This window comes from Pecten maximus, chromosome 12 (genome assembly GCF_902652985.1).
Source record: "Pecten maximus chromosome 12, xPecMax1.1, whole genome shotgun sequence".
NCBI lineage: Eukaryota > Metazoa > Mollusca > Bivalvia > Pectinida > Pectinidae > Pecten > Pecten maximus.
The window spans coordinates 32,669,131-32,689,983 of NC_047026.1; positions in this window are offsets into that span (position 1 = coordinate 32,669,131).

The window sequence follows — 20,853 nt, forward strand, 5'->3', positions numbered from 1 at the left end:
AAAATTTTGTAATGCTACTTAGAAGTAAGGGTTTGTAGGAGGCTTGCAGACAAGTGCTTGCATTGATATTCATCTTACAGCTTCTTTGGGAACACTTGGGACTCTAGGGGCCTTTCTTTATCGAGTGTCAGTATCTCACAACGGACAATTTTTTGACTTTACATATTTACAACTGAAAAGAAACTTATCTGTAAATATTTACTACTTTATAAGCAAGTCCTTTGAGATATGAAATCAGAGGTGTGCTTGTGCTGTGTGTATACGACGATTCTCAACTTAAACAGCTGTTTCATATATGATGTTATATAATAACGATCAGGATCAAACTTCGGGTGTTGAGAGGATGTATTTATTATAATAAGGTCGGGCAGCGTACTTTGTGGTCGCAGGGATTACTATCCTAGCGCTCATTAGCGCGGCGAGAAGGAACAAAACACTTGGCAGGCCATTAAACCTATAAAACCAAGAACTTGGATAATTGGTAGGGGACTTCATATGAGGGGCTATATTTCTCTTATCGCTGACGGCATAGTTTGTTTAAGGCTAAATCGAGATTGGAGCTACCGCACAATAGGTAGAAATATATCATTCATCTTCACCATACCGACGAGTGTACCATATCGCTAAATCCGAATATCCGGATTGATTTGAATACCGGATTAAATTGGTCAAGTAAATATATTCATTTATATTCAACAATAACTATTAGTTAAATTTAGAAATATATGTCATGCGAGACAATTTTTTTAACTCGCCATAATATCCAGATGTGTGGCCACATACTGTATATATCATATTTGAAGGATACTTGAAAGAAATAATGGAACACTTTCATTGATCGCCGGCAGTAGATATTAAAAATAAATTAATGACTAAAACCATATGACAATATGGCAGTAATACTTTGATGAAAGCTAGAGAAAAAATCATTCTGAATGTAAGAGAATACATGAATTCCTAAAAAAACACGGAATTCCATAATCTTGTCGCCTGACTATTCTGGCAGAGAACCAAGATTGGAAATTGCCTTGCGATAGCAATACTTGTAGGGTACTTAGAATTATGTATCAAAACAACATTACACTTAGGATTCAAAGAGCTGACAAAATGCATTTCTTAAGCACTTATTACCAAGGGTTCCCTCATTATGTTTTCCTATAATTACTAGTTACAACATCACCTGCCATCCTCACGAGACTACTCTATCATTTAAAGTTTTTTTATTGAGAAGACATTCATGTTGTCGTGGAAACCTTATTACAAACACACGATTAGGATGTCTCACTGTTGGATAAGGATTTTTAGTATCTTCGTATGGTAAAACGTTTGTAATCTTTAGCAGAATGCATGTTTCTGTGATGATAAGATCTGCCAATACAATGCCAAGTCTGTACAGACTGTGCTGTGTTTAAGCATGAAACAACATAAACGTGTTACTAAATACGATCGAAAATAAAAAAAAATCGGACCTTTCTGCAACGGATAGAAAATCTTTTTCATGGAAGATGCCAAAGATCTATTTACGAACGATGAAGACGTCAAGAAAACATTACAGCTGAAAAGTCGCTAAATTTTTAATTCGACCACACGTTTATTTTATGGTTTTACTTTCTGTACATTCTTGTTACCATGAAGGAGAAGGTGTCATTTTTCTTACTTTTCTTGATAAGAGAACGTTTCAAGATGTGCGATGATTTTCAATTATGAAAGTGAGGAGGGGTTTAAATGAATAAATGTAGGGTTCATATATATAGTCGTTCTGAGTTATAAAGAATTCTAACTACTACTTTACCAATATTCGAATTTTCTTTTATCGTCATTGAAAATGTGGTGGTCTATCTGTAGTTGGAAATTTTGTTTTTTATTCAGCATTGTAAATATGTTTATATATTTATCTATAGAAATATTTTATGTATTAATTGTTAGAAATATGTTTTTGTATTTATTGTTAGAAATATGTTTTTGTATATATCGTTAGAAATATGTTTATATGTTTATCTCTAGAAATAGTTTATATATTAATTGTTAGAAATATGTGTTTGTATTTATCGTTATCAGCTGACTTACACAAACTGTTATACACTGTCGTGTTTTATTTTGTAACCAGCACACATAGGAGATGGACATCACTCGGAAACTATTCGAGAAGATTTATCACATTTTGAGCTAGACGTTATTTCTTGATTTTTTTACGACAGTTAAACCCGGACATATTCCAACTGGAATCATTAATGTGTACATGTAGCTTACAGATATAAAATTCTCAAAAAACATAATCAAAATATGTTGGTAGATGTATCGAACTGGTGTACAAACTCTAAAACTCAAAAGTATGGATGATATATGGCAGCGACTTAACTTAATGAATAGAACAATACAATGAGTATAATACATTATTTACTAATTTCTCATATACCACTCAATACTCATCCCATTTAAAGTATGTGCTCAAATAGTAGCAATTGTCGTTTTTGCGAAAAAAAAGGATCAATGCCTGCTAAACACGGTACGTTAACAACAACTAAACATTATATGGAATATATACTTGGTTACCTTCGATATATTTACATGTAATTGGTGGTGCAATGCATGCTTATTAGTAAACATAATATTTTATAGCATTTATCAAGGCGTCATCCACATGTGTGTCTGTTATGATATTGATTTTATGTTAATTTAATTTTATTATAATTTTTGAACCTCTTTGAGACAGCTATGTTGTTGTGGTATAATGGTACATAAAATCTTAGTATCATCAGTATATGTCGTATTAAGGCCTTATCTAGTAAAAGGTTGAAATTCAGTATCTTATCCGAATCTGTAACCAGAAAAAAGGCAAAAATATACCAATGTTACTACAATAGTTTCATTTACGAAAGTTGGTTTTAGATCAGGGGACTTATTACAAAATAAATGATGGTGAAAAACCACACATGATCAAGATGCAAACAATGTCTTTAAAAGAAATTAACCTAGAGTAACATGATATTGGACGAAGAAAAATCCGAAGAAATATTTTAAAAAAAGTCATTGATAATTAAAAAGATTAAACAAAAATAAATTATGTATCAGGCAGGGATTTATATTTTAAAAGCAAATAGTTCAATATTATTTGGTAAGCCCGCTAATACAACTGACAAATCTGAACACCATGACGGAACATAGACGTCATGTAAAACAGAAATGGAATTTGGAAAATCACTGTGAGAATAATTAAGTCTGAATTTTAACCCTAAATGCTGTCATAATTAAAACTGTGTAAATTTTCACATGTATAATCAAAAGGATTCTCACTGGTGCAATAGTGCTATAGCTGAAGTAAAATTATGTAGGGGTTAATGATGACAATTTTTTTTTTCGATGATGCTCCAAAAGAATTTAACCGATTTTCCAAATTTCCCAAATTCTCCTTGCTAGAAGAAAAAGCCTCCACAGAATGATAGTTGAAAGCTGACATGCTCTTAGCATTATTTTGTCATTATTTGAAAATATAAACTCTTCATGGTAGTTATAAAACTAGGAAAACTACACTGTAGAATAGTTTAAAACATTGTTATGGACTTTGTCGGGTCCATGATATAGGTCTACTTTGGCCATATCTGTTCCTTGTAATCTGTTGCTGATTTCAATAAACTATTGATAAGGTGGACCGATAAACCGTTTAGTTCGGACGTCTTAGTTTAACTTCCAATGAAGTTGGACCCAACCTTTTTTAACAGTTCCTTATTACATTCGAGGAAACAGTGAGCTGCACCACTTGACGCGGAAAAGAACACAAATGTCTTTACAATGGGTGACACTTATCTTATCGGGAAACTGCACACTTCGTATCAATGATATGAAATCGCTAACAGTAAATCCGAAGGTCACTGACACACAAGACTGCTTTCCTCCTTCTGTAACCCTAGAACAGATCCTATCTCCACAAGTGGAGAAACCTAGTCAAAGCTGATAAGGATTTCTATGATAATTAAAATAAAAATAATCAGATAATTAGTCTTCATATCTAAAGTTACCAATATAATCCGAGTAACATAACACAACACATATCCAGGTGAGATTGGTAGAGCCTAATATTTTAATTGGACGCATGGTCTCTGAAGTCCTCCCGTGCCCTTCTATTGACGTGGCCGCAATTGTCAATACTTTATACATTTGTATATAACCCAATTGTTATTGTATATAATGCCATTGTCAGCCGTCAGCCTTATATAATATATCTGTTTTATTCTATAAATATGCATTATTTGTGGTTATTATAAGTAGGTAAAAAATAGTTTTGCAATGGCTGTAAAAATCGATTAATAAACAATTAATTGATAACCAAAAGTATGCTTATGTAAATGATGATTTTTCATGGATTGGTAAGAAGAATCATACACTTGCGAGTTAGAGCTTATCATTTGTACGTTATATCTTGTACAAATACTGACAGTGCCTTTTACACCGAAGCAGATGTGTATCGTGAAACAGTACCAAGTATGATTCTAATTATAAATAATTCTGACTTAAACTTTTCGTTATAATGGCTACAACAACCACAACAATATATATATATATATTTATATTATACGTAAGTGTGTTCAGGATCGGTTCGCTTCTACAAAGCACAAACCATGGAATCATCTTTAAAAATCACTATAAAAAGATAATATTTTAATTAAATCATAACCTATTTTCCTATTCATCTCGGTAGCATACTATTCATAAAGCAAAATTCAACCCTTGTATTATTTCAAAATATCTAACTATCGGTAAACATAGTTCTGGTGCGAAACCAGCTAAACGAAAACAGACAAAACAAGTGCCATATACTGACATCACAGACAAATACTATATACTTTATTGTATATTAATTATATATTATATCATATGCTATAATATATACTTTATAATATTCTGTATAACATACTGTATTACGAAAGGTGTTAATTTTATTATTTTATAATTAATTTTTCTTTGTTTTCATGGTAAATACTCAAATGTGATTGGTCGAAAAATTCTTTTCATTCTTCTATGAAAGAAATTCCGAGAATGGCGCGAAAAATGTGACGTCACAATACGACAATTGACGTTGCGTATTGATTTGAAAAAAAGAATCCCATTTAAAACCAATAAGATTGTACATAAAACATGTTTTAAATTAGAAAATCATTTTCAAAAATTAATTATAAGCGTTGATGTCAATATTTTTTTAGTTTCATCGGGGTATGAAACAAATTTTGTTTGCAACGCGGATTCATACAGTTTGCAAACAAAATTTGTTTCATACCAACAAAACATAATAGGGCTTTATACAGGGTGATCCTGGGATCAATGGTAGACAGTCGACTATAGACGCGGACGCAATGTGGGCATGTCTTTACCAGTGTGATGGGTAAGCATCAAAAGAGCATTGACAATAATTGACTGGAGTCTTTAACCAAAAAGCGACATTAGCTCGCTTCCTTAACTGATGTTTCATGCGATCGATGCAGACATTTATGTTCATGCCTCTCTTGTACCAAATTGTGTATGACGTGATGTGAGACATTACATCACACACAATATACATCAGGTAAAGGACGTGCATTTGGTCCATGTACGCGCATGCGCAGTTACGACATTCAATATATCTCATGATCGAATAAAACGATTCGAGTAGTTTGAAGTTTGCTTGCATTTAATACATAAATGAAAATTCAAAACAATTATTGGGTAAAAGCTTTATATTGATAAACGAGTGTGACACATGTCTATGTAACGTGCTTTACGAGCGCGTTTGTATGTTACCAGATCAAAAGGAAAGACGACTTAGACAGACGTTGTAAATGTTAACCAGATCCTGTCCTGCATTGATGAAACTGATGTGCACGGCTCAAGTGGGGAGATTACTTCATCCATTTAGAGTTTCTAGTTTTAATTATGTATTGACGTCTATTGGATACGATATACAGACGTAAATAAAAGTACAGAGCCGGAGTGATACGGCCATACGAAATAGCAGTATGATAGAGTCTAATATTCAATATTTACATTGTCCTGGTGCTAATCTGGGCTACATCTATAACTAGTAGATATTTGTAGTCTTGGTCATATCACGTGATAGCTACTCCATTTTGACCAACGTCAAGAAATGCCTCGCAAAGCGCTACGGATTAATCAACAATATTCATTGCGTTACTAGGACGTCATTTTGAAGCTCTGCTGTTGGTCAATTTCACGACTCTGTACTGTGTGTCAGATTACTTGCGGTTCAATCACGGAAATGAAATTAACTTAAAGCTGCTATTCTTTCAAATGTGCTACAAGGAAATGGGTGAAGATAAAGCACGTGTTCATTAAACATACATGTACGTAAACGTAAATATAATAATTAAACGGTGGATAGATTATATTTCTTTGTCAATATAAATGCAATCTTTGTGAAAGATAAATACATGTATTCATGACGGCCGTTAAATGTGTTTCCCGTAATAATCAAATATGATTTCTGACAAAATAAATAAATCATTTTATATACTTGCTATATTTGTATGGATGTCAATCGGGTATATTTAATATAATTTCATTTCAACTGAATTTTATTTTGTTTTTTCTTTTTTTTCTTTCTTTCTAACGATCAATAGAAAAAAAGAAGAAAAACGTTGTGCTGCCAATTGGTTTTAAAGTATACTATAGTGTGTGTACTGTATGACATATGTAGCCTCGGTCATAAGGCAGTTTGGTGTGTGTGAAAAGGTCACAAAAACACCCGTAAAACATCAAACGCGGAGTGTTGGAGTATCGAACGCGAAACAGCGTTCAGGAATGTCTCAATATATACGTGAAATATGCTTAGACGCATTTAATTAAAATTGAATTACAACCACTATGTAAGAATATCACGTGTATGTATAGTTAGTTTACTGGTGAATGTCTTTTTATGAATAGTTATCATACATTTTACACAAATCACTCGAACCCTGTAGTACAACACGGGAGAAAACTATTAACTATTTCAGATATTCAAGATATGAAAATGACAATTACTCTTTCAACACTTTCTGAAATCTTATCTGGTGTATACCGTGATGACCCTTTGTCACATTTGCAACTTTTTTAACGTTTCTACTGATAAAGTTTGGGAGGGGATTGGAATCAAGAAATACATTGGGATTAACCAACCACGTGCGCACGTGAAACGTCACCACATTTCACACCTTGTACACCAGGGTCGTTGTTCCTGTGGGTGGCTTAATTGGTTTGAGATTACTACTAGCCATTAAATGCGTACTTAGCGGTGTTATTCTCTTGATTTCCAGCGTACCCGATTACACACACAGCATGGAACTTAGTTATAACTCCCCGATATTAACAACACATTTCAGTTCAGATGAAAACTTATTGCTTTTGATCTACTTTATCTAGATATCTTCTAATGTGAAATTTTTGCGGAAGTGAATAAAGAAAGTCCTGATATTGACGGTAAGATTCCATGTAGTTTGCTTGCATTTAACATGTAAAACAGAAGGAAACACACCATGTTTGCAGTAAGCCATCATGCTGATCGGGGATTGATGAAAAGCACACCTGATTTTGACTACTGCATGTACTCAGAAGAGAAGAGGCGACTAATGTGAAACAAAGAAATGATGAATTTATCCCGTGATAATTAATTCCTGCTGTTTCTTTTGAAATATTTTGGAATAAATATTGGGATCTCATTTCTTCCCAGTTCCTTTTTTGCTCTCATTATTTTCAAATAACGCCTTAGTTGGAAGTATTTCAATTATGACTCTTTTGTTGAATGTCACTTAAGCAATATTGGTTTTGGGTTCTATCCCCTGACTGACACAAACTCAAATCCATAAAATGTGTACTTGGTGCACTCCGCTTAACGTGCTGCTTAAAATGAGTCAGCAATTAAGGCGGTTTTGTCCGATTGTGACTGGGTGGAGTGGATTCTTACAAACAATATTTTTGCATACCCCAATGAAACTAAAAAATAATTGACAACAATGCTTTTAATTAGTTTTTGAAATTGATTTTCAAAATTAAAACAAGTTTTATGGAAATTAACTGATCTTACATAAGGGATTCTTTTTCAAAACCCAATCAGAAATCTGCGTTCTGCGTGCAGTCAATGAAAAATTGATTATTATCCCGTGAAATGTACGTCGAAATAGATGATGTTATCAATTTGCGACGTGGTTAGTAGCGTCATAGCGCGTGCTAGCTGTTTTCCCTATCCCGTGTGACATATTTAATGTTTTCTCTTACTCTTCGCAGGGATAGCCACAATTTTACCGGTGTCAGATTTTCTCATCTCACTCTAGGGTTGAGACAAGCTGCATGTGGTTTTTGCACGTTCTCAACAATTGCATGTCCTCGCGGCAACAATACAATGACGTCAAGTCGTCACGTTAACATGTTCTTGCATTGATGTACATGTAACTGCAGTATAAGATACATACAAGGGTAAACAGAATAAGAGAAAAGTAATCATTCACCCTCTTGATAGTGAGACAGGGGGATCTCAAACCTCGGGATAAGATTTTTACGCTGCCAAAACACGAGTCTTCTCCCTCTGGATTGAGATCTCCTGTCTCACTCCCATTTTATTAATCCCATCCCTAGCAACCATGGCATCACCCTGTGAAGAATGTGAGAAAACAATGCCGTTACATCCACAGAGGAGAGATAAGTAACCATAAAATGTCATATCTGGTAAAAAGTTGGTTATAACAGTGAAACTTGTCAATATTGAGAGCTGGTGAAAGGCTTTATGCTAGTTATGTATGATTGGTTAGATGGTACTGTCAAAATTTAGGAATGTCAACTATTTGAGATATTTTAATATCTTTTATGTGACTATTGATTCAGGGTCTAATGTGTAATTCAGGACGCATGGTTTTGATTATATCATTACATTGGTAACTAGTAAGATAGACGCCTTTGATGTGTGGAGGTAGAAGTACTGTAATATGTCCTTGTACTTAAACTGTTGTTGTTTTTCATGTGAGGCTGAGAGAATTCTTATCATAAAATTTCCACCTAAATCAGACTTTTATGGCGCAGTGTGGAATACAATTGCACGTATGACATAGTGGTTTCTTATTTTGATTTTTCATCTAAATCTGACTTTGATTAAATATAATGTGAATTACAAATCCTCGTGTGGCACAGTTCTTATTAAGGAATCATTTAAATCAATGAATAGTGAGAAATGTGAAAGTAAATGGTTTATCAAGAAACGCTGCCGTCGTAAAAAAATATGAAATACATTTTTGTACTAAGATATACTTTATACATTTTTCTCCCCTAATTTTTGCGATTCTTCTTTCATGCAAATTAAATTAAAAACAAAATATAGCGTATTTGCTGAAATCATCGAACAGGCAATAATTTCTTCTGTTACTTCCATTTTTATGGTCTCTATGTCATGATGATAGTCTATCCTCAAGAGTACCCAATGAAAAAAAACATTTACACGATATCTTAAGAGTCTGCAAAAACATATGTGCAACAGCTATTTTCTCAAAGGTCACGTCCGCAAACATTGGTAGTTAAACGGTATTTGGTGTTTTGTCTTTCAAATCCCATATCGGGGAGGGTTGTCGTTCATGATTCAGCGAACGTGTGCATTGTGTTGAACGGGAGTCTGCTGATGGGATCAAACAGAACATTATCATCACGCTAAGAACGATAAAGACTTGTTACATGACAGGGTTAAGGGGGCGGTCACATGGGTCGACGGGTCCGCACTCAAAGCCACTGGAGATACCGCAGCTCATAGCGACGGGATAGACATGTACAGGCCCATACATGTGTAACATAATACAGATACCGAATATATATAGTGGAAACCAGTATCATATACACAATACCGTGAAAAAACAGTACAGTATACACAATACCGTGAAAATTAGTACCGTATACACAATACCGTGAAAAACAATACCGTATACATAATACCGTGAAAAACAGTACCGTATACACAATACCGTGAAAAAAAAGTATCGTATACAAAAATCCGTGAAAAAACAGTACAGTATACACAATACCGTGAAAAGACAGTACAGTATACACAATTCCTTGAAAAACAGTACCGTATACATAATACCGTGAAAAAACAGTACAGTATACACAATTCCTTGAAAAACAGTACCGTATACATAATACCGTGAAAAACAGTACCGTATACACAATACCGTGAAAAACCGTACCGTGTACACAATACCGTGAAAAAACAGTACCGTATACACCATACCGTGAAAAAACAGTACAGTATACATTATACCGTGAAAAAACATTACAGTATACACCATACCGTGAAAAAACATTACCGTATACACAATACCGTGAAAAACAGTACCGTATACACAATACCGTGAAAAACAGTACCGTATACACAATACCGTGAAAAAAACAGTACCGTATACACAATACCGTGAAAAACAGTACCGTATACATAATACCGTGAAAAACATTACCGTATACACAATACCGTGAAAAAAAACAGTACCGTATACACAATACCGTGAAAAAAACAGTACCGTATACACAATACCGTGAAAAACAGTACCGTATACACAATACCGTGAAAAAAACAGTACCGTATACACAATACCGTGAAAAAAACAGAACGGTATGAACAATACCGTGAAAAACAGTACCGTATACACATAATACTACGATCGTGTTATGGCCTCATAGAACGGAACTGGCATTGGTAGTGTTATATAATGTAAATATACACACAATACACAGACATGGTACCACATACATACAGTGTAAAACCTACCGTATACATACAATACACAGACATGGTACCACATACATACAATACACAGATATGGTACCACATACATACAGTGTAAAACCTACCGTATACATACAATACACAGACATGGTACCACATACATACAGTGTAAAACCTACCGTATACATACAATACACAGACATGGTACCACATACATACAGTGTAAAACCTACCGTTTACACAAAATACACAGACATGGTACCACATACATACAGTGTAAAACCTACCGTTTACACACAATACACAGACATGGTACCACATACATACAGTGTAAAACCTACCGTTTACACACAATACACAGACATGGTACCACACATATACAGTGTAAAATCTACCGTATACACACAATACACAGACATGGTACCACATACATACAGTGTAAAACCTACTGTGTACACACAATACACAGACATGGTACCACTACCGATACAAGTGAAAACCTACCGTATACATACAATACACAGACATGGTACCACATACATACAATGTAAAACCTACCGTATACACACAATACACAGACATGGTACCACATACATACAGTGTAAAATCTACCGTATACACACAAAACACAGACATGATGCCACATATATACAGTGTAAAACCTACTGTATACACACAATACACAGACATGGTACCACATACATACAGTGTAAACACTACATACAACCACTGTCAAATACAGATACACAATGTACCACATACTACAGTGTAAATACTAAAAAAATGGTACCCACTAGTAACTAATACAATACACAGACATGGTACCACATACATACAGTGTAAAACCTACCGTATACATACAATACACAGACATGGTACCACATACATACAGTGTAAAACCTACCGTATACATACAATACACAGACATGGTACCACATACATACAGTGTAAAACCTACCGTTTACACAAAATACACAAACATGGTACCACATACATACAGTGTAAAACCTACCGTTTACACACAATACACAGACATGGTACCACATACATACAGTGTAAACCACCGATAACAACCGCATACACATACATACAGTGTAAAACCTACCGTATACACAATACACAGACATGGTACCACATACATACAGTGTAAAACCTACCGTATACATACAATACACAGACATGGTACCACATACACACAATGTAATACCTACCGTATACACACAATACACAGACATGGTACCACATACATACAGTGTAAAACCTACCGTATACACACAATACACAGACATGGTATCACATACATAAATTTGTACAGTGTAAAACCTACCGTATACACACAATACACAGACATGGTACCACATACATACAGTGTAAAACCTACCGTATACACACAATACACAGACATGGTACCACATACATACAGTGTAAAACCTACCGTATACATACAATACACAGACATGGTACCACATATACAGTGTAAACCTACCGTATACACAATACACAGACATGGTACCACATACATACAGTGTAAAATCTACCGTATACACACAATAAACAGACATAGTACCACACATACATACACATACACAAAACAATGGTACCACATACATACAGTGTAAACCCTACTGTTACACAAACACATACACACATGACATGGTACACAATATACATACAGTGTAAAACCTACCGTATACATACAATACACAGACATGGTACCACATACATACAGTGTACAACCTACCGTATACACAATGCACAGATATGGTACCACATACATACAGTGTAAAACCTACCGTATACACAATAAACAGACATGGTACCACATACATACAGTGTAAAATCTACTGTATACACACAATACACAGACATGGTACCACATACATACAGTGTAAACCCTACTGTATACATAAAATACACAGATATGGTACCACATACATACAGTGTAAACCCTACTGTATACATACAATACACAGACATGGTACCACATACATATAATACACAGACATGGTACCACATACATACAGTGTAAAACCTACTGTATACACACAATACATAGACATGGTACCACATACATACAGTGTAAAACCTACTGTATACATAACATACACAGATATGGTACCACATACATACAATACACAGACATGGTACCACATACATACAGTGTAAAAACCTACCGTATACACAATACACAGACATGGTACCATATACATATAATACACAGACATGGTACCACATACATACAGTGTAAAACCTACCGGATACACACAATACACAGACATGGTACCACATACATACAGTGTACAGACATGGTACCACACACATACAATACACGGACATGGTACCACATACATACAATACACAGACATGGTACCACATATATACAATACACAGACATAGTACCACATACATACAATACACAGACATGGTACCACATACATACAATACACACATTCACAATAGCATGTTATGGTACACATTATTTCTTGCGGTAAGTTTGATGACGCTACTTACATACTTTATACTATTTCTATAGATAATCATGTTGGTTCACGAAATTATCTTTGACTTACCTGTTACAATATGTATTTGTTAGTGCGCTGAAATTTGATTTGGCCAAAATAAGTACGTTTTTAGTACATTCAGCAAGTTTTTAAATTCTGAGAACACCAGATTTGAGATAAATACGATACCGACACTACACGCCTTCGTGGACTAATAAGTCGAGTGTGTACTAGAATATCAAACAAATGCTCCACTTAGACAAAATGATATGTGTAGCATTTTATATTTTATTTTAATCATACCAACCATACAAAAAAATAATTAATGTAATAGAAGTTATTTACGACCTGGTGAATTAACTACAACAATAATTATAACGATAAAAACGTGCCTGCTTGTGTAAATTAGCAATCTATTACGAAATGTCTTGGTAAAGTCTAATTGCATCCATAATAATAATAATGAAAAAAATGTGTATGTTGTTTAAACTGAGCGGCAGTGACCTGATTTCGGGTCCACAACAATCACAAAATTACATCCCTAAAAACAATTAAGATGAATAGAGGATATCTAACAGTGTCTTCAGTAATATCAAATATATTTCACGAGTGGGGCTAATATTTTGATATTTTTCACGAGTGCGCAGCACGAGTGAAAAATATCAAAATATTAGCCACACGAGTGAAATATATTTGGTATTACTGAAGACACTGTTAGATATTCTGTTTATTACATTTTTTATCAATGAAAACCCTACCCCGTATGCTAACTAGGACTACAGCGATAATTTGTAAACAAAAAAATAGTTTCCCCTGTCCAGGTGCTGATATATGTCGGGCTTTCTGATTGGTCAATTATTTTGGTATTTTCTAATCATTGATTTGATTGGTCAAATCAGCAAAAGTGATATTTTTCACTAGTGAAAAATATGATATTTGTCACTAGTGAAAAATATCACTTTTATAGAATGAATAATTTTTGATATTTCACTGGTAAAAATGTAATAAAACAAATTATTACTTGTGTATATAAAAATGTCATCATTACATTACAGCCTGTTGGATCTGTCCATGTGTCCATCTGCTCTCGTTGCCATACCAGGTATTATACTATTGTTATGTATTGTTTTACCTCTTGTTTCACACTTAAGTGTGTCAGAGTGAAATAAAAATCTTGAAATCTTGAACCTTTAATCTAAACATATGACACAGATAACGAGCTTGGACAGCTTCCTTATAGGTTCGAGTGTGCTTTATTCCAAACTTTTCCATTTAGCACTAGAATATTTAGTATGATAATTTATACTTGAATACCATGTGTCTAATTAGAATACTTTTTTTTCTGATGTAATTTCGTTTCAACGTGTAAATTCAACAAAAAATGTTATTATCAAAACAAAGACATGGACGGTATAATTATCTATGTTTTAATTTTTAACCATTTGTATAACAAAACGTATCCATTATCTTCCATAGTTTTGCGAATTTAATTTGAGACGTACATTTGTCTGTTTAAGCGTTTAACAATAGACTATTGTATGTATATACCGTATTCTATTAAGAGTTCGTTGGTCCTTTCTATTTAGTTCCGTGGTACAAACTGTCGCGGATTCACCATATCAAACAAATTAAAACGCATATTTTTAGGTTATTTCTGTTTGTATCTATTTTCGTGGTCCTTTCCCGATAGCGAAAACTGCGATTTTTTATACATACCTAATATTTCCTGCCATGCAGTGCAATGAAGATATTTAAAGTGTTTTAAAAAGAACGTCCAGATAAAGATATTACAAAATCTCTGCATGCGTATATAGAGTGAAGTATCTTTAATTCATGAAGTAGCGGATGAAATAAAGGCGGGAGAATAATAAAAATAATAGTAAAAAATTATTGAAACTTCATTTATTAATAAGAACAAATGTCGTCGTTCTTTCCAAAACACCCTCTGTGTACTAAGTAAAGATTCCATTTATATGTAGTTAACAATATACTGAATCTCTAGTAACATCGGCCTGATAAAATGTTACCTATCCACACGGTAGACAAAATCAACTGTACCCACTATAAGGAGAAGCATGCTGTATATAAAATATAAGTATAAACCAATAAGACTTTACAGCACTTTCTAAGTGTACATGGAATATTTCAGATATTCCGGAGAAAATCGTGTAATGTCTGGCTATGGAGACACAGAGATATGGAATGTAGTAGTTACTATTATTTAATATTAGATAATAAAATATCAAACCTGACGATGGAATAAGGTTAATATTTATAGTGTACGTGTTTTTAACTCGTCCTGTGGTAAGAATTAATATGTTAACTTTCATTTGTATATCAATATTGAGTTACGTCGAGCATAACTCTGACATTTTCCTAACAAAATAGTTGCGCAGCTTTTCATGTGTAGTTACAATAAAACTTCATGTTAAGATTTTACAAAAATGTTTTACTTTGATCTTAAAATTTGTGGAGTATTTATTTTAACTGCTGTATTTTTTTCTATTTCTGGAGAAAGTTATGTATATGTGATTTATATTATTAACATAACTATCTAAATTTTATCTTATTAATTCAACCTAATTAAGTTGACATTTTTGTTGAGAATTTAAAAAATTACAGAATGATATGTTGAATACAACGCATATATAAGCAAGTGAAATATCTAATATCTAATAAAGATAAAGGCGGCATTAAAATATTCTTCAAATAGAATATGACATTATTTTATTGATGTTCAGACTCACCATCTTGATTATTTACTGTGATTTCTCTACCTTTGTCCTCTGTGTCACGTCATATGTTAAAATCTATATTAATGCATCTTAATCAATTATATATTCTATCAACGATAAATAATTATTCATTCATATCACAGACATTCATTTATATAAATATCATTATTATTATTCCAGTATTTACTGATCCTTACAATATGTAGGAATAAGTTACATTTATCTATAGATATAATTTCCATCATTATAGCTTTTTATGAAAATATGAATTTCAAATTGAGAAAGTAATTGTTATACTTCTATCAAGATTAATGATAATTTAATGTTACATGGTATAACGTCGGTAGGAAAAGTGTTTAGGTCTTCGATGCAATGATTGTTTTGTGTTAAACAAATCCATTGCAAATCGGTGTTTTAGTAATGTTTTGATGTATAATGCATTATTTTAATAACACATTTTAATAAAAATTGATCTGCTGATAACGGGTTTTTAAATAACTGTAAGTAAGGGCATGGTGGTGGCAGCACGGCTAAGCCAACCGGAAATGAATAATGAATTTTACTAGTCAAACCGGATACTAAAGTACGTTGTTCAATGTCCGGAACTGTTCTCCGCCCTATCATAGTCCAAAATCACCTCGTAAATGTACTGGCACGTATCTATTATAACTGGTTATGAATACATTCCACGATTTATTAAAGACACTAGGTAAGAAATTCTTAAGAGATCTCTGACTCATTCGGAGTACGTTAAAATTGATGTGTGTTGTCAGTCACTGTTTCAAACAGAAATATGTTGGCAAAAAGTCGGGTAATGGTTAAATTTCGTTACTAAACGGTAATTATATTGAAATAGATTACTTGTTTCTAGCATTTGACATTTCACAACAGACACATTTGATGCTAAAACATACACTTTGTCCACGGGAGGGCCAGGTTGTTGCCACCGCTATGTATAATGAACCGATTTGATTTGTTGTTATGAGTAATAACCGTATAGACTACAGTGAAACGCCATTTGTTATACATTTATGGAAAAACGAAACGATCAACTATGATATTCAGCAGTTTTGGTAACTTTCAGGTAGTTTATTTTCTAACATTTAATAAGTAATTTCCAATATAGGAAGTGGTATTAACATTCTTATGAAAACATATGACCTTTCTAAATGCCTGAATATCAGCCAATTTTGTGAGAACGGTTATCATCAAATAGACAATCACTGCGTTCTATTCCTTAGTATACAGTAATAAAAGTAGGCAAATCAATCCCAAACTGTGTAGTTGATGGCTTGTCTTCCATCAAATTCACATTCGTTCCCTCTGAATTTCATCCGCCAAAGACACGACTTCTTCATACGTGAAAGATATCAAACAAGTATAGCAATTGGCAATTAACAGGCAACTGTGGCCCCTACTGTGTAGCAATTGTCACGTCGGCTCGGCCCATTTCCGCCTACATTATTATAATGGCGGACTGACAATTGCTCCATTACCGTGAGACTAAGGCCGAACCAAGACATTAAATTATTGAAATATCCTTGATGAGGTTCGTAAGTGAGAGGACCGTTTGAAGTTTCTGGGACTAATTCATATCTTTGCTCCTGTCAATCATGTAAGTGCGTCAGATGGTACAGTACTTAGGGAAGTAAATCGCTGTACAAGTATCCAGGGAAACTAGTCCTCCTCCGTCAATGTTATAGAAACGTGCAGTCAATTATGTCATGACATATGCTACTAGCGTTTGAAACCAGAAGAACACTTGGGAGTTGAGACGATTTTCCTCACAGAGCAATAGGTTATGAAATTTCTAACTGCAATAGAAAGTCCACAAGCTGGAAGGAAAATATGGAAATAAAAAACACATTCCATTGGCAAAACGCATATATTACACAAATATTATCATATGCACTTAAGAGGGATACAAGAGGTCATTTTGCAAGCCTGCTGTTAATTACCCAAGTATATATACCTTCCTTCCAGCCGGTTATAAAAATTTTACATTGCACAACAGCTGTCAGGAGAGTTATGAGTTCTTAAAATTGATAGGACATGGTCTAACTTCCGACAATCAAAATTCAACTAAAAACCAGTTGAGGCTAATGTATGCTAACAGTGTGATGAGAAGGGCAATTACGGAGTAATTCCCTAACCCTGCGTGGTCGCCCGACTCCCCAGTCCTTATCACAAGCTTCCTGTCAAATCAAAGACAGCCAGTGATATTATGCCCGATATCTGCACACATTGAGGATAGCTGACATAACAACCGGAAGCGCTGTACCCCGAGTCAAATAAATCTCTTTGTGACATTTTCTTTACTTTTTTCACCACGTTTGGTCTCTAGTATATTACTTTTTGATTCACATTGGTCGGTAAATACAATTAAAAGTAAACGGCGCTGGTTCTATAGAGCCATTGTGACATACAGGAACCGTTTAGTTAGCGGAAGTGTTGACAGGGCACGTGGACACCGTAAGAGGTTGAGTTGATGGAGAGGCAGATCAGAACGTATACTAGTCTGCGCTGTTTATCGTAGATTTATATCATCTCCACAATCTATTCTATTACGGACATATTGTGATTGATGTGTGGACGGTTACATCAGTAACGTTTAATTGAGATTTACTGATGTACACCACACCACTGTAATATTTAAGGACATCACACCACTAAACTATTTAAGGACATCACACCACTGTAATATTTAAGGATATATGATCGAGACATCACACCACTAAAATATTTAAGGACATCACACCACTGTAATATTTAAGGATATACGATCGAGACATCACACCACTAAAATATTTAAGGATATATGATCGAGACATCACACCACTAAAATATTTAAGGATATATGATCGAGACATCACACCACTAAAATATTTAAGGATATATGATCGAGACATCACACCACTAAAATATTTAAGGATATATGATCGAGACATCACACTACTGTAATATTTAAGGATATATGATCGAGACATCACACCACTAAAATATTTAAGGATATATGATCGAGACATCACACCACTAAAATATTTAAGGATATATGATCGAGACATCACACCACTGTAATATTTAAGGATATATGATCGAGACATCACACCACTAAAATATTTAAGGATATATGATCGAGACATCACACCATTGTAATATTTAAGGATATTTGATCGAGACATCACACCACTAAAATATTTAAGAATATAAGATCGAGACATTACACCACTAAAATTTAAGGATATATGATCGAGACATCACACCACTAAAATATTTAAGGATATATGATCGAGATATCACACCACTAAAATATTTAAGGATATATGATCGAGACATCACACCACTGTAATATTTAAGGATATATGATCGAGACATCACACCACTGTAATATTTAAGGATATATGATCGAGACATCACACCACTAACATATTTAAGGATATATGATCGAGACATCACACCACTGTAATATTTAAGGATATATGATCGAGACATCACACCACTAAAATATTTAAGGATATATGATCGAGACATCACACCATTGTAATATTTAAGGATATTTGATCGAGACATCACACCACTAAAATATTTAAGAATATAAGATCGAGACATCACACCACTAAAATATTTAAGGATATATGATCGAGACATCACACCACTAAAATATTTAAGGATATATGATCGAGACATCACACCACTGTAATATTTAAGGATATATGATCGAGACATCACACCACTGTAATATTTAAGTATATATGATCGAGACATCACACCACTGTAATATTTAAGGATATATGATCGAGACATCACACCACTAACATATTTAAGGATATATGATCGAGACATCACACCACTGAAAAAATTTAAGGATATATGATCGAGACATCACACCACTAAAATATTTAAGGATATATGATCGAGACATCACACCACTGTAATATTTAAGGATATATGATCGAGACATCACACCACTGTAATATTTAAGGATATATGATCGAGACATCACACCACTGAACTATTTAAGGATATATGATCGAGACATCACACCAATGAAATATTTAAGGATATATGATCGAGACATCACACCAATGAAATATTTAAGGATATATGATCGAGACATCACACCACTGTAATATTTAAGGATATATGATCGAGACATCACACCACTAAAATATTTAAGGATATATGATCGAGACATCACATCACTAAACTATTTAAGGATATATGATCGAGACATCACATCACTAAACTATTTAAGGACATCACACCACTGTAATATTTAAGGATATACGATCGAGACATCACACCACTAAAATATTTAAGGATATATGATCGAGACATCACACCACTAAACTATTTAAGGATATATGATCGAGACATCACATCACTAAACTATTTAAGGATATATGATCGAGACATCACACCACTAAAATATTTAAGGACATCACACCACTGTAATATTTAAGGATATACGATCGAGACATCACACCACTGAAATATTTAAGGATATATGATCGAGACATCACACCACTAAACTATTTAAGGATATATGATCGAGACATCACACCACTAAACTATTTAAGGATATATGATCGAGACATCACATCACTAAACTATTTAAGGATATATGATCGAGACATCACACCACTAAAATATTTAAGGATATATGATCGAGACATCACACCACTAAAATATTTAAGGATATATGATCGAGACATCACACCACTAAAATATTTAAGGATATATGATCGAGACATCACACCACTAAACTATTTAAGGATATATGATCGAGACATCACATCACTAAACTATTTAAGGATATATGATCGAGACATCACACCACTAAAATATTTAAGGACATCACACCACTGTAATATTTAAGGATATACGATCGAGA